Source organism: Schistocerca nitens, chromosome 10 (genome assembly GCF_023898315.1).
Source record: "Schistocerca nitens isolate TAMUIC-IGC-003100 chromosome 10, iqSchNite1.1, whole genome shotgun sequence".
NCBI lineage: Eukaryota > Metazoa > Arthropoda > Insecta > Orthoptera > Acrididae > Schistocerca > Schistocerca nitens.
The window spans coordinates 98320510-98335788 of NC_064623.1; the positions used below are offsets into that span (position 1 = coordinate 98320510).

A 15279-nucleotide genomic window follows, 5' to 3' on the forward strand; every position below is an offset into this window, starting at 1 on the left:
GCAGTGAACCATCGCTAGCAAAGTCGGCTGTACAACTGGGGCGAGTGCTAGGAAGTCTCTAGACCTGCCATGTGGCGGCGCTCGCTCTGCAATCACTGATAGTGGCGACACGCGGGTCCGACGTATACTACCGGACCGCGGCCGATTTAAAGGCTACCACCTAGCAAGTGTGGTGTCTGGCGGTGACACCACATCATACACACTTGATCTTCCTTCCTCCAATTCACGTGATGCAAGGCAAACTGACTTCTAGGTAGAGCTGTAAGACTTCTGTAGGCTACCGTACATTTATAATAAGTAAGCGTAAGAGGACGTTATTTTTTCCTAGTAGCCTCGGACAGTTCGTAACCGCATCACATATACGTTAGGTGTGTTGCATACCTATCGGTGATTACATCAGTTTGACCGCTTTCTTTGCGTACGCGATCAGCATCATACTGGATTCCCCGAGGTACCAGAAGAGGTGGACCGATAGATAGGAGGAGAATACGGCAAGTGCCATAACCCGATTACTCACAAGCTTCGCTCTATGGAAGAGGAGCCAAAATAAGTGAACAGTTGTCATGGCGTACTTATCTGTAGATACTCAACCGTTTCCTAGCAAAAGACCCTGAAAGTTTTCAACGTAATTTGGCTGCCTTTTAGCGGGCAGTCAGTCCAGCCCAAATGTTGCGAGAGACGGTAGCGTCGCTGCCTGTCAGATTGGCGTCGCGTGATCAAAACCCGATTATTCTTATTTTGTCGTTTAACTACGCATGTCTGTAGAATGTTAGGTATGAAATTATAGGATACACGGGCGCTATATAATTGTAAAATTAAAACGGTTTCAGTGTCACACATTCACTGTATAATATACATGTATGTGGTACTTTCTGGGTTACAATCTTCTTAAATTCTCATATTCTTATATTTCATATTTATATCAGCTGTTAAGTCTTGTATTTTATTCTAACATTTATTCTTCAGTAAGGTTTGCTGCATTCCCTTGGATGATGCTGATCGTAGAAACATCCGACTCGTTGCAATTCCGAACACTAGTGGCATTGCGCGAAGGCTGGTAGTCAACAGCGACATTTCTTGGTATGAATCTCGCTTGGAAAAGAAACGTCGTTAAGTAACATTGCTGAAGATTTCACGCGTTGGCAATAATTTCGCGGCAAACCACGCATAACGCATATAGTTTCCGAAAACTGCCTCTTGAAATTTGAGTGGGGCTCAAGATACACGACAGGAATTTCACCGAAAGCAATTTCAAGTATGTTTTCCCATTTATTATTTTAATTCATTCACCAGACATTCAGTTGAATAAGGACAACTTTGTTTAGGTATACATTGGAAAACATTCGTCTTGTCTTCTGCGCACATGAGCAGATCAGTGAAAAATAAAAATCGGTTTTCGAACACTGGGTGCAAAAGTGTGAAGCTGCAACGCTAGCCACTGTATCACACATATGGAGAACTTGCAATAAGTCAAAAAACTTTTTGAGTTCCACCGTGTGGGGGCGGGGGGGGGGGGGGGGGCGGCGAACCCCTGTGACAATGTCAAATGACAGAGCTACAGCAAATCTGTGGAATCGCTTCAATCATTTGCAATAATCCTGTACTTTCCACGTACAAAATGACTTACTGGGCTTGTGCATGCACCAAGTCTCCCAGAACAACATTTGTGACGTGGTTTTACGAATGTTTCAGGTTCAGCGCGGTCCGCACTTCGATCGCACGCCGGACCTGCCGTTGAACATCGCTACGCAAACAACACAGCAGCCCCTTACGGTCCAGGTACGGTAAAGACTTTGAACATTTTAAATTCATTTTTGTAAATTAAACTTCTGAAGATATTGACATGAAACTTTTTGGGAAGTGTTGCTGAATATGATAAAGCAGCTTATACATTTTTTTTTTTAATTTTTCACTGTTCAATTTCACCCCATGGGACGGAGTCACTTTGAACATGGAAATATTTGCCTATTCTGTGGGAGTCATATCAATTACTGTTAAATGACACCCCTATCATATGAAACAGCATGATATATTGTATATAAATATAGTTTTGAAAGTAACTTATTTAGAAAAATTTGAGTACTTTTTATGACTTTTCTGTAATCACCTGAAACGTTGTATGATTACGGCTTAATTTTGCTAATAATGGAAATGGGTGCTGAGCTAGTTATAAAATAAGAAAATTATTTAAAAACAGATCTTTTCAAAAGAGTCTGTATGGCTTTAACAAATGAAATGAAAAAAATTATGTTGCCACGGAAGAGTGTCCACTCTAGCCGATGTCATAGACATCAAATTTAAACTCAAAGCCTTTCCCTTCCATCTACCTTAGTTAGGTAGAATCCTGCAAATATCACCTTCCTCAAATTCTGACATTGGGAACATTAGGCCACACAAAAAAACTTAATCTGCTTCCACCTTGGAATGCCATTTCGTCATAAGTGTAATTTCATCATCAGTGGTAACATGTCCAACACTATTTTACACTTTTCTTTTAAGGAAACTTCACTAAAACATGGAGCTGATGTGTCAAAGAATAGGGAAGGCGCTGTTCAAAGTCACTCCTTGAAAGACAAGCCTTCATATTTTATTTTTTTACGTCACCAAAGAATAAATTTAATATTTTATGCCTTCTGTAATTGTTCAAGTGTTAACCTTGCCCATAAAAACTCGTTTCAAGTTCTAAACTTAAAAATGCTTCTAATAATGGGCAAATGTTTTTGCGGTTGTGAAGGAACTTACATTTCCAAAAATTATTTGATTTTCTGGCTTTGTTATAAAATGTAATTTCATATCGACTGCCATACCATCTGAAAGTATCGATTATTGGCAATATTTAACGACTCTGGCCTTAGTTCCAAATCTACACACTAGAGTGCAGCATTTATTTATAAAAGGCGCTAAATTGCTGTTAAGTCACCCCGCTCTACTAGTCATCACTGCAGCAGAAAGGGAATGTGTTGTGTGATACTTGAAATAATGCACAGTCCACAGTCTCAGAATACACTGAGACTTGCGAGGCACGTGATAGGGCATTTCTAGAACTGATTTCTAGGAACATTAATTGCAGCTTCCGGGCTGAGAGGCCGTGGTGGGACAGTAGAACTTCATCCTAAAGTTTCTTTGCCAGCTGCGGGCAACATCTTCAGAGGTGAATCAACGACTGTCTGCTGGGTCGTAGAGCTCCCGTTTATTTAGAGCGCATAGAGAATACAATCACTTGAGCTGTCGACGGTGAAACTATGTGTGACTAACATCATTACTCTCGTTCAAAGGCAATGGATTGTCCCATCGTTGGTACAAAGTCGACAGCCATATCTTATCTAACTTTAATCCTTTTCCTTTTCTGTTAAAATTATGGTGTTTATAAATCTCTCATCCTTCTCTGTACGTACGTGCATAATAGTGCGACGCCTTAGCTAGCACGCTTGTCTCGCTAAATTTTATTTCGTGATCACCGTCTTCAAAAACATGGTCCGCTACAGCCGATCTGTCGGTGTCTCCCAAACGACAGTTCCTTGTGTGTTCAGTTATGAACACTTGTTTTCATTTTTCCAATGTAACTATATAAAAAACACTGTCACGCCACGAGTGGCCTACCGGGACCATCCGACCGCCGTGTCATTCTCAGTGCAGGATGCAGATAGGAGGGGTGTGGGGTCAGCACACTGCTCTCCCGGTCGTTATGATTGTATTCTGGACCGAAGCCGCTACTAGTCGGTCGAGTAGCTCCTCAATTGGCATCACGAGGCTGAGTGCACCCCGAAAAACGCCAACAGCGTATGGCGGACCTATCCAAGTGCCGACTACGCCTGACAGCGCTTAACTTCGGTGATCTCACGGAACCGGTGTAGCACAACTACATGGAATTTTATAAACCCTAGTGGTTGCAAAAGGGTGCCGTGCTTCTTTCGCCGATCGTCAATATTCACTGATTTTCTGGTGGGTCTAAAGATTGTTGGAATTCGAAACTTGGCTTGAAGTTTTCCAATACTGTCCGTAATATTGTGCATAAATGTAAGAAAAACTTTCCCAGCCGACAGTTGTTGATGTTGCATGCTTTTGGACACTGTTCTTCTGGGATCGAGTGCTCTATGTATCTCATGATCAGCGTATCCATTTTTCTTAAAAGCTGTTCGCAAATGATTTAGTTCGTCTTTGCCTGTACCGAAACTGTTTTTGAAGACGGTGATCATGAAATAAAATTTAGTGAGACAAGCGTGCTAGCATAGACATCGCATTATTATGCACGTAGCCTTAGAGATTTATAACCACAATAATTTTAACACAAAAGAAGGCTTTAAGTTAGATAACATACGGCGGTCGACTTTGTACCAACGGCGTGACAACCGATTACCTTTCATCGAGAGTAATGACGTTATTAAACATCGTTTCACTGTCGACAGCACGTGACGATGAGTGGTGGCGCCCTCTATACGCTCTATATAAACATTACCTCTACGACCCAGCAGCCAGTCGTTGACTCACCTCTGAATATGTGAAGAAGGGAACGAAACGTCAGGAGGAATAATTTGTACTGTTCGACCACGGTCTCTTAGCCCGGAAGTTTTAATTAATGAACACGCTGGCCGCGAAAGCCTACACGTTACGATTTCTAGTAACTTCCTGGCAGATTAAAACTGTGTGCCGGACTGAGACTCGAACTCGGGACCTTTGCCTTTCGCAGGCAAGTGCTCTACCGACTCAGCTACCCAAGCATGAATCAAAACCTGACCTCTCACCATTACGTCCGTCAATTCGAGCTATACTATGTGATGAAAAGTATCCGGAGACCGCAAAAACAGAAGTTTTTCATATTAGGTGCATTATGCTGCCTCTTACTGCCATATCAGCGACCTCAGTAGTCAGTAGACATCGTGAGAGAGCAGAATGGGTCGCTGCGCGTAACTCACGGACTCTGAACGTGGTCAGTTGATTTGGTGTCACTTGTGTCATACGTCTGTACGCGAGATTTCCAAACTCGTAAACATCCCTAGGTCCACTGTTTCCGATATTACAGTGAAATGGAAACGTGAAGGGACACGTACAGCACACAAGCGTCCAGGCCGATTTCGTCTGTTGACTGGCAGAGACCGCCGACAGTTGAGGAGGGTCGTAATATGTAACAGGCAGATATCTATCCAGACCATCACACTGGAATTCCAAACTGCATCAGCATCCACTGCAAGTACTATGAAAGTTAGGCGGCAGGTGAGGAAACTTGGATTTCATGGTCGGCCGGCCGTTGTGGCCGAGCGGTTCTAGGCGCTTCAGTCTGGAATCGCACGAACTTAGGTTAGTTAGGTTTAAGTAGTTCTAAGTTCTAGGTGACTGATGACCTCAGATGTTAAGTCCCATAGTGCTCAGAGCCATTTGAACCATTTCATGGTCGAGTGGCTGCTCATAAGCCACACATCACGCCGGTAAATGCCAAACGACGCTTCGCTTGGTGTAAGGAGCGTAAACTTTGGACGATTGAACAGTGGAAAAACGTTGCGTGGAGCGACGAATCACGGTACACAATGTGGCGATCCGATGGCAGGGTGTGGGTATGGCGAATGCCCAGTGAACGTCGCCAGCGTGTGTAGTGCCAACAGTAAAATTTGGAGGCGGTGTTATGGTGCGGTCGTGTTTTTAATGGAGGGGGCTTGCACCCCTTGTTGTTTTGCGTGGCACTATCACATTACAGGCCTACATTGATGTTTTAAGCACCTTCCTGCTTCCCACTGTTGAAGAGCAATACGGGGATGGCGATTGCATCTTTCAACACTATCGAGCACCTGTTGATGATGCACGGCCTGTCGCGGAGTGGTTACACGACAGTAACATCCCTGTAATGCACTGGCCTGCAGAGTCATCAGTCCTACAGACGACCTTTGGGATGCTTTGGAACGCCGACTTCGTGCCAGGCCTCGCCGACCAACATCGATACCTCTCCTTATTGCAGCAGTCCGTGGAGAATGGGCTGCCATTCCGCAAGAAACCTTCCAGCACCTGACTGAACGTATGCCTGCGAGAGTGGAAGCTGTCATCAAGGCTGAGGGTGGGCCAACACCATTTTGAATTCCAGCATTACCGTTGGAGGGTGCCACGAACTTGTAAGTCATTTTCAGCCAGGTGTCCTGATACTTACGATTACATAGTGTATGAGGAAGTGCCGTGAGTTCTGCTTGGGTAGCTGAGTTGGTAGAGTACTTGCCCGCAAAAGGAAAATGTCCCGAGTTCGAGTCTCGGTCCGGCACACTGTTTTAATATGCTAGGAGGTTCCTTATCAGCACACATTCTGCCGCAGAATTAAAATTTCACTTTTCTTCTGCTTCTACTGCCATTTATTGTAGACACCTGCAGCACACAGTAAACCATTTTATACATAGTATAACAGTCCGACAAAGAACACACAGCAGTAAATATGTTTTGAGGATTGGTGGTTGGAACTTTGAGGCTGTCGACTGGAAGGGGTGCGAGTAAGTATCTTTTCCCAGGTTACGCAAACTTACTTCAGACTGTTTCTGTCAGTCTGCTCCCGAACAGCACGTCGGGAAAATAGATACCTAAGTCACTCCAGGGGAGCTGTGATCTGGCTCATTGCATCACGAAGATGGCGCTCAACAAATACTTTTGTGTTCGCAGGAGAAAGTTGTTGATTTAAATTTCGTGAAAAGATCTCGCCGCAACGGAACATACTTTGATTTTAAAACTGTCGCCACAACGCTCTTACCTTATCCCTGATTATCGCTATTTTGTGATAGTAAAAAATGAAATGCTCTTCTTTAAAAAAATTTTGTCCTCCGTCATTCATATTTGGTAAGGATACCGTACCGCGCAGCAATAGCCCAGAAGAGAACGGACACACGCAGTGTAGATTTTGTGATGCTACTGTCACATTTCTGTTAATTAATTCCCTCCTAATTAGGAATAACCTTTGTTTGACCGTGAAGCATTGGACTGTGAAACGGTAACGCTCATACGCAGCATTCTCTCTGTAATTATTATTATTACACGATGCACTTCACACAAAAATAGTGCAGGCAAGTTGCCATGGCTGAAGTAATTAATTAGAACTTTAATATGAAGAGAGGAGTAGATATTAATTTTGTTGAATTGTTTCTTAACTTTGAAATGACGACAGAAACATAACCAGTGGATCACACTGACTGAAATAGTTAAACCTAAAGTCTTTTACATTAACAGACATTAACTTGTAAAACACGCTAGAATGAACATCATTTGCATAAATAATATACAGGAAGTAATTATTTGATTCGTCTGCACTGCACAGAGTCCACCACGCACGCTGTGGTGGAAGCTACATTAGTTGTGCGTGAAATATATACTTCTTAAAAATGAAATTTTTCAGTAAAATGTGAGAGAGAATAGTTAAATGTAATGAAAAATCTTTAATTGTACTTCATGATACTTGTATTTCGCCATAGGCAAAGTGGTTTTTTCAGTGGACTTCATTCACCATAGTTCATATGGTGCTTAATAATGAATGTGGTGGCACTTCACCATCTGAAATCAGTCTTGTTGAGTATTTCACAGCCAGTTGATATGTACATTTGCAACAGGAGGCTGGTTTACTGTTTTGATAAATCCGTTGCATTGGTTGATTTTAAAACGTACTCATTCTATCTTCTACGAGCTTCCTTTTATAAGTTAAATCTGAAAAACTTCAGGCACATGGAACCTAGAATTGGTATGCCCCCACTACCTATGTAATGAAACACGCAAGACTAGTTGCAGACATGAGATAATTATTCAAATAAAAGCATACTCGAAAGAGATTGGCTTCACGAAACAGAAACTTAGCTTTGCATAATGGCTTCCTGAGAATGTGTCCAGACTTCGCACAACACACATAATAAAAAATACTTAAGTTCGTAGTTACGTCAGTGAGTCGTTAATTCACATCTGATGCAAATGCTACATAATTACACACAGTTGTAATTGATTAAATACTTGGCTCATACCACCGTCCACAAGATACATTTTGATGTCAGTTTCACCGCTGCAAAACTGGCTTTTAAATATTTGTAGACATGGAGCCAACATCTTCCATCACGACCGTGTACGGCTGTTACATAATCGTTGATTCCAAAAGTTGCATTTTTCAACAGTTTGTCCGAGGCCTAGTCTTTGTATGTTCAGAAACGTTCACATAAAACTCGTCACAAAGGCAGACATTTCGTCTGATGAAAAGGCGCGTTCTGTCGCGTTCTTTGCCCAACGGCAAATCTCCTGACTAACTTAACATTTATTTCTCTACAGCCAACACACACTAATTACATAAACATTTTAACATTTGTTCCTTTTATATACATCATCATTTAAGCAGTAAACATCTTAAACATTAACAAAAATTATCTAAAACACAGTAAATAACACAATTAAATCGTTGCACTTTACAACTCTTATGAGCGTGTCTTGCCGTTAATTCACATTTCTGCCACTAGATTTTAGTACGCTTGCACACAACTAATAGCCATACTGGCGTCTGCATTGTGATAGACTGCCCGCGCTGTGGACACGCTTTGACAATGTACAAAACGAAAACAATTTCTTGTACCTTCTAAGTTTTCTGTCCGCCCTCCCCACATTTCCTATGTGATAGTTCCAGTTTCAGTGATTTGTAATTGCGATTCCTAAGTATTCAGTTGAATCGACAATCTATAAATCTGTCGTCTAACCGAACTTTAATGGAACAGTTTTAGTAGTGTTGTGGAGGACCTCACAGTTTCCGTTGGTAAAGGTGAACCTGCTACTTTATCACCATGCAGGTGACTAAATCATATTGCAGTTCGTTTTGACCTTCTGATGGCTTCAGTAGATGGTTAATCAAAGCATCGTCTGCAACTAGTCTAAGAAAACTGCTCAGATTGTCTCATAAGTAATTTATGTACGGGGTGACAGTTATCGAACTATATGAAATGAAATCGCCAGAACTTCTGAACGGTTTGCGTTACGACGTTCAAACTTTACGGTTGGCCGCGAGGCATGATGGAAACAGTATGCGCATCCGCACGCACCTTTTTGTCGGCTATGCTTTGGTTCATTTGGATGGGTTCGTGAATAAGCAAAATTGGCGCATTTGGGGGACTGAGAATCCGTATTTCGCGATCAAAAAGTCTCTTCACCCTCAACGGTTGGCTGTGTGGTGTGCAATTTCCAGCCACGGAATAGTCGGTGCAATGTTCCTTGACGGCCCGGTGACTGCCGAACGGTACGTGAAGGTTTTGGAAGATTTCATCGCCATTATCCAAAGTGACCCTGATTTCGACAAGATGTGGCTTATGCGAGACAAAGCTCGACCCCATCGAAGCAGGAGTCTGTTCGATGTCCTCGAGGAGCACTTTGGAGACCGCATTCTGGCTCTGGGGCACCAAGAGGCGTTGGCCTCGATTGGCCACCATATTCTCCGGATCTGAACACAAGAGACTCCTTTTTGTGGGGCTATATTAAAGAGAAGGTCTACAGAAATAACCCCAACACAACTTCTGAGCTGAAAATAGCCATTCAGGACGTTGTCGACATCATCGATGTTCCGACACTTCAGCGGGTCATGCAGAATTTCGCTATTCGTCAGCGCCACATCATCGTCAATGATGACAGGCATGTCGAACGTGTCATAACCTAAATCCGAATATCTGTAGTGACGTTGACATGTTGAATAAATAGTGGGCGCGCGTGCCATAGTTTGTAACAAATTCGCTTTTTTTTTCATACAATTCAATAATTTTCAACCTGTAGGTTAAGAACAGTAGAGGGTCTATAACGCAATATCCCCAAATATAACTTTGGTTTCGCTGGGTGCCTCCGTGTCACGTGACCATCTTGACAGGGAATGAATACTGAACAGCTGAGACGATCCGCTATAGGTACGCCGTTTGATAACTGCTTGTCAGGATGGATGTCAGAAGACTTCTGGAAATCTAGACATATGGAATAAACTTCAGATCCACAAAATTTTGATTTGCTAAAGAACGACCAGAGTTTTTTGTGATCTTCAGTCCGAAGTCTGGTTTGATGCAGTTCTCCACACCAGCCAGCCCTGAAAGGGCATAATAATCTCCGAAAACTGCAACCTACATCCATTTAAAACTGCTTACTGTGTTCACACCTTGGTCTCCCTCTACAGAGTCCGCAGATCTTGGTCTAGTGGCTAGCGTTCCTGCCACTGGACCACTGGGTCCCAGGTTCAGTTCCCGGCTGGGTTGGGGCGTTTCTCTGCCCGGGGACTGCATGTCTGTGTTGTCATCATTATCACATCATTCGTGACAGTAGCTAGATTGTACTGTGTAAAAATTGGGACGTCGTACGGCGCTGATGATCACGTAATTGAGCGGCCCACAAACCAATCATCACCCCTCTACAATTTTTGCCTCCCAAAAGTCGCTCCATTACCAAACTGACCATTGGTTGATGCCTCAGGATGCATTCTATCAACCGATAGCTTCAAGTGAAGTAGTCCCATCAATGTTTCTCCCCAGTTGAGTTCGGTCCCTCTTCTTTCGTTTATCGAGCTATCCTTTTAATCTTCAACATTCTTCTATAACACCACATTTTAAAAGCTACTAATCTCTTATTGCTTGTAGCTCTCATGTTTATAGTCCGCCTTTCACTTCCGTACAAAGGCTGTTCTCTAGACAAATACCTTTTTTGAAAGACTTACTAACACATTTATATTATCAGCAAATGCCCCTGTTGCTGTAGCCAGTCTGCTCTTTATTTCATCTCTAAATCAACCACCGACTGAGGTGGCGCTGTGGCTAATACGGACGGTATCTTCAAAAGAGGATATAAGATGAACATCAACAAAAGCAAAACGAGTATAATGGAATGTAGTCGAATTTAGTCGGGTGATGCTGAGGGAATTAGATTAGGAAATTAGACACTTAAAGTAGTAAAGGAGTTCTGCTATTTGGGGAGCAAAATAACTGATGTTGGTCGAAGTAGAGAGGGTATAAAATGTAGACTGGCAATGGCAAGGAAAGCGTTTCTGAAGAAGAGAAATTTGTTAACATCGAGTATAGATTTAAATGTCAGGAAGTAGTTTCTGAAAGTATTTGTGTGGAGTGTAGCCATGTATGGAAGTGAAACATGGACGATAAATAGTTTAGACAAGAAGAGAATAGAAGCTTTCGAAATGTGGTGCTACAGAAGAATGCTGAAGATTAGGGGGGTAGATCACATAACTAATGAGGAGGTATTGAATAGAATAGGGGAGAAGAGGAGCTTGTGGCATAACTTGACAAGAAGGGACCAGTTGGTAGGACATGTTCTGGGGCATGAAGGGATCACCAATTTAGTATTGGAGGGCAGCGTGGAGGGTAAAAATCGTAGAGGGAGACCAAGAGATGAATACACTAAGCAGATTCAGAAGGTAGTGGCAGATGAAGCAGCTTGCACAGGATAGAGTAGCATGAAAGGCTGCAGTCTCTGGACTGAAGACCACAACAAAAACAGGAGTGTTTGTACATGATTACGTCCGTTAGCTGACACAAACAGAAAGCTGTCGTATCATGGTATAGGCAAAGTTGTTACGGTACGATCAAAGATGTTTAGAACGTTATCTGTGGATGGTCGATAACATTACATAAGCCACTGGCATATTATGAGACGAAGTCCAAACTACAAAAGATTGTCGGGCCTTTTAATGAGATGTGCGAGGCAGACAATAAAATGAAACAATTCTGATGTAGTAACAAATACTTTAGAATCAATAACGATTATACACAAGGTGTCTGGAAATTCCCGTTACAAGCTTCTATAACTTAGAGGGGAATGAGTACGTAATATTTTGAAGAGGAACTCATGGCAGGAAACGTACCGTTTCCGTGCTACGACTATTTGAAAAGATGTTGGTAAAAATGTTGAAGGTGGTATGGAAATAGTTGCTAGTGATGGAGAACATACCAGACTGTGCTGGAAGCAACATACATTCCACGCGCAATTTGTCGGATACTCGTTGACGGTCTCTTCCAATTCGGGTGTGTGGAGTCTCCTTGGAGCACCACAGTGATGCCTGCTGACGGTAAAGGTACCCCTTCTCGAAACCGCTGCGTAATGGTGACGAAAAGGGTATGCGATGGAGTGGGACACTATGGAGAACGTTAATAAAGGCGACGAGCAGCTCTCCCGTGAGCTTCGCTATCCAGAAGAATGATGTCGGTGTATTGTGCAAACGTGTACTCAACCATGTCGCTCCAACATTCACACACACACGTGAATGAGGCTCGAACCGGGTAAGAGAGCTGGAATAGACGTCTGATGACTTCAGGCGATTCGACGTAAGCATCCTTCACTATGCCTACCCTGTTGCTTACCCACTGTAACGTAGAAAATTGTTAAGAGTTGTCAGCTTGCATTGAAAGCATGCTTGCCGTGGAGCCGGGAGAAGAGAAGGTGTTCGTTCTCACGCTGGCTGCTGGGTCGGGAGAGCGCTGTGGTTGATTAACGCTGCGTGCAATACGTTACACATATTGTCTATGAAACTTTAGTACTATTATATATTAATTGATCTTTTTCATACTTAGTGTAGCAAATTCTGTGGATAAAGTCAAATAACTTAAATATTTTCGGGGACATTGTGAAACAGAGTTAATGACTGTAATGAATTCAGTTACAGTATCAATTGAAACAACCAAGAGGATTGGTTCATATAATCTAATTTTGTGGGATTTTCTGTAGTTTGACTGCTACAGATTTCTGACGTAATTAACAGTGTACTGGAAAACTTTTGTTTCATTGTGATTTGGTTGTGTGTGTGTTTTAGAGAGACAGAGTGAATGAAGAACATACGTAACTGAGGATGTCAGATTTTATTAAAACTGTGTAAATGTTAGCGCGAGAAATTTGTGGATGTAGTAGACACATTTATGTCGTATGTTAAAGTGACCAGACGTCCCGATTTGGCCGGGACAGTTGCGGCTTCTGGAGTCGTGTCCCCCTGTCCCGACCGGTTTCAGCCGGGACGCCTAAATGTTCCGGTTTTTACAAATCAAACCAAATCAAAGTCTCTGTCATGGGATGTTTCAACATGTAGTTCCTCACGTTTTTAGCATTGTGGAAGTGTTTTACACTTTATTTCCATAGAATATCCCAGACACTAAACACTACACACAGAAAAGTGTGAGTTCATCCGCATGGGTACTAAAAGGAATCCTATACATTTTGGGTGTACGATAAATCGCACAAATCTAAGGGCTTATTCGACTAAATACCTAGGAATTAAAATAACGAGTAACGTAAACTGGAAAGACCTCATAGATAATATTGTGGGGAGGGCGAGACAAAGACTGCGCTTTGTTGGCAGAACACTGAGAAGATGCGACAAATCCACTAGAGAGATAATCTACATTACATTTTTCCGTCCTCTGCTGGAATATTGCTGCGCGGTGTGGGAGCCTTACCAGGCAGGATTGACGGAGGACATCGAAAAAGTGCAAAGATGGGCAGCTTGTTTCGTGTTATCGCGCAATAGGGGTGAGGGTGTGGCTGATATGATACGCGAGTTGATGTGGCAGTCACTGAAACAAAGGCCGTTTTCTTTTCGACGAGATCTATTTACGAAATTTCAATCACCAACTTTCTCTTCCGAATGCGAAAATATTTTGTTGACACCCACCTACGCAGGGAGAATTGATCATCATAATAAAATAAGAGAAATCAGAGCTCGAACGGAAAGATTTAGGTGTTCCTTTTCCCCCCGTGCCATTCGAGAGTGGAATGGTAGAGAAGTAGTATGAAAATGGTTCGATGAACCCTCTGCCAGGCACTTGAGTGTGAATCGCGGAGTAACCATGTAGATGTAGACCTGACAAACCACAATATTGACTGCGTCTACACGACCTGTTTGCTGACGCATTCAAGTTAGAGTCCTTCAGTAATACTTGCGCTGAAGTTGGTATTACTGAGCTGGATTTCCGTAGCGGTAGCCCTTTCATGATTGTTGGAGTGAGTATTGTAGCACGTATAGATTGTAACCAGCTTCGCAATGCCCAAACGCCTTTGCGTTTTCAGTTCCGAGCTTAAAAAGAGGTAATTAACGTATTCATAATTCAGTGTCACAAACAGTGTGGTAATTCTGCTTTTAATTAACCCTCAACTACTATGGATCATCTCTCATAGGCGCAACAATTTTTTTCTATTGTGATTTGACACATCTATGCAAATCGAAATGGGTTCTTCCTATTGGATGTGATGCATGGATGCCAGGACTCTACACCATCACTGCACTTTTTTCCTTATTAACTGGCGACGCAAGCAGTGGGGTGTTAAAAGTCTGAAGTATGTTGGCATGTATATGCCAGTAGCATCATAACTTCGAAACGAAAGATCCGATTTTGATGCAGTTTTTTGGCAGCTGGTTTAATCAGAATGGTTCTTCCCTATATTTCATGGAAGTTTGTACAGCAATTCAAATTTCACCAGCTAAATTTTAAGTAAAAACGTTGTACGCTAGCTCCCCTGATAATACGCTATATAATATGGTTCATTAGAGCTACATCAAGTTACGTAGTGCCAGATTGCAGAACTCAACACGTTTCCCGCCAACTAAGAGATCTCGTACGAACGAACTGCCGCTAACTGCGCGTTATCTCGTACGAAACGAGTTTCTGCATAAAGCCAGATACGAAAACATTCGTAGCAGATACGTGTGATTGACAGATTTTGGCTCAACAACAGGTATAGTAAGTCATCTGGACGTGGTGAAACAGACCTTTTATTTTCCCACTTGGAACAAAGTAAGAGAAAAGTGCACAAAAAATTTCATACAAATATTTTAGTTTCAAACGAAAAATGTACACTGTGTGTCACTAATGCTGATGGAAACCAAGGTTCTTTTAATTATTGATATGTCTTAAAGCAGAGGTTCCCAAATTCGTCCTAGCCCGGTTATTTTTTTGCTATCCCTTCCTGAACCACTAAATTCTTTTTTTACTTCACAGAACATCATTTGAAAGAGCTACCGCCCCCTCCGCTAGTTCTTCTGCCCGTCCACATTAATGCCAACACTTGCGAGAGTACAGTCTTTGGCGCAGAGGAGATACACTGCTGAAGTGAGGTGAGCTCTGCACGAGTAAATGTTGTCAGTTCTACTTCATTGCCCCTCCTCCCTCACAACCCGTGGAGGTAAACTACTCAAAAAGGTGATTTTGCATTACAGAGACTGTTACTTCCGTATACAGTACTGGTAAGTAGCAAAGAATATGAAATTAAATTCAACTTATTGTAACAACACTTTGCCACACGAATGTAGTGCAAAAATTTAGATATAAT

At 42.4% G+C, this 15279-nt stretch overlaps 1 protein-coding gene across 4 annotated transcripts in view; it reads left to right on the forward strand.

Moving 5' to 3' along the window:
- Positions 1 to 15279, forward strand: part of LOC126210526 (pyruvate carboxylase, mitochondrial) — a 408145-nt gene that overhangs the window by 79015 nt on the left and 313851 nt on the right. For all 4 annotated transcript variants that reach the window (XM_049939771.1, XM_049939775.1, XM_049939774.1 and 1 more), the window contains exon 2: positions 1693 to 1779. The gene's annotated coding sequence lies outside the window, so the exon portion shown is untranslated. The remainder of the gene's footprint in view (positions 1 to 1692; positions 1780 to 15279) is intronic.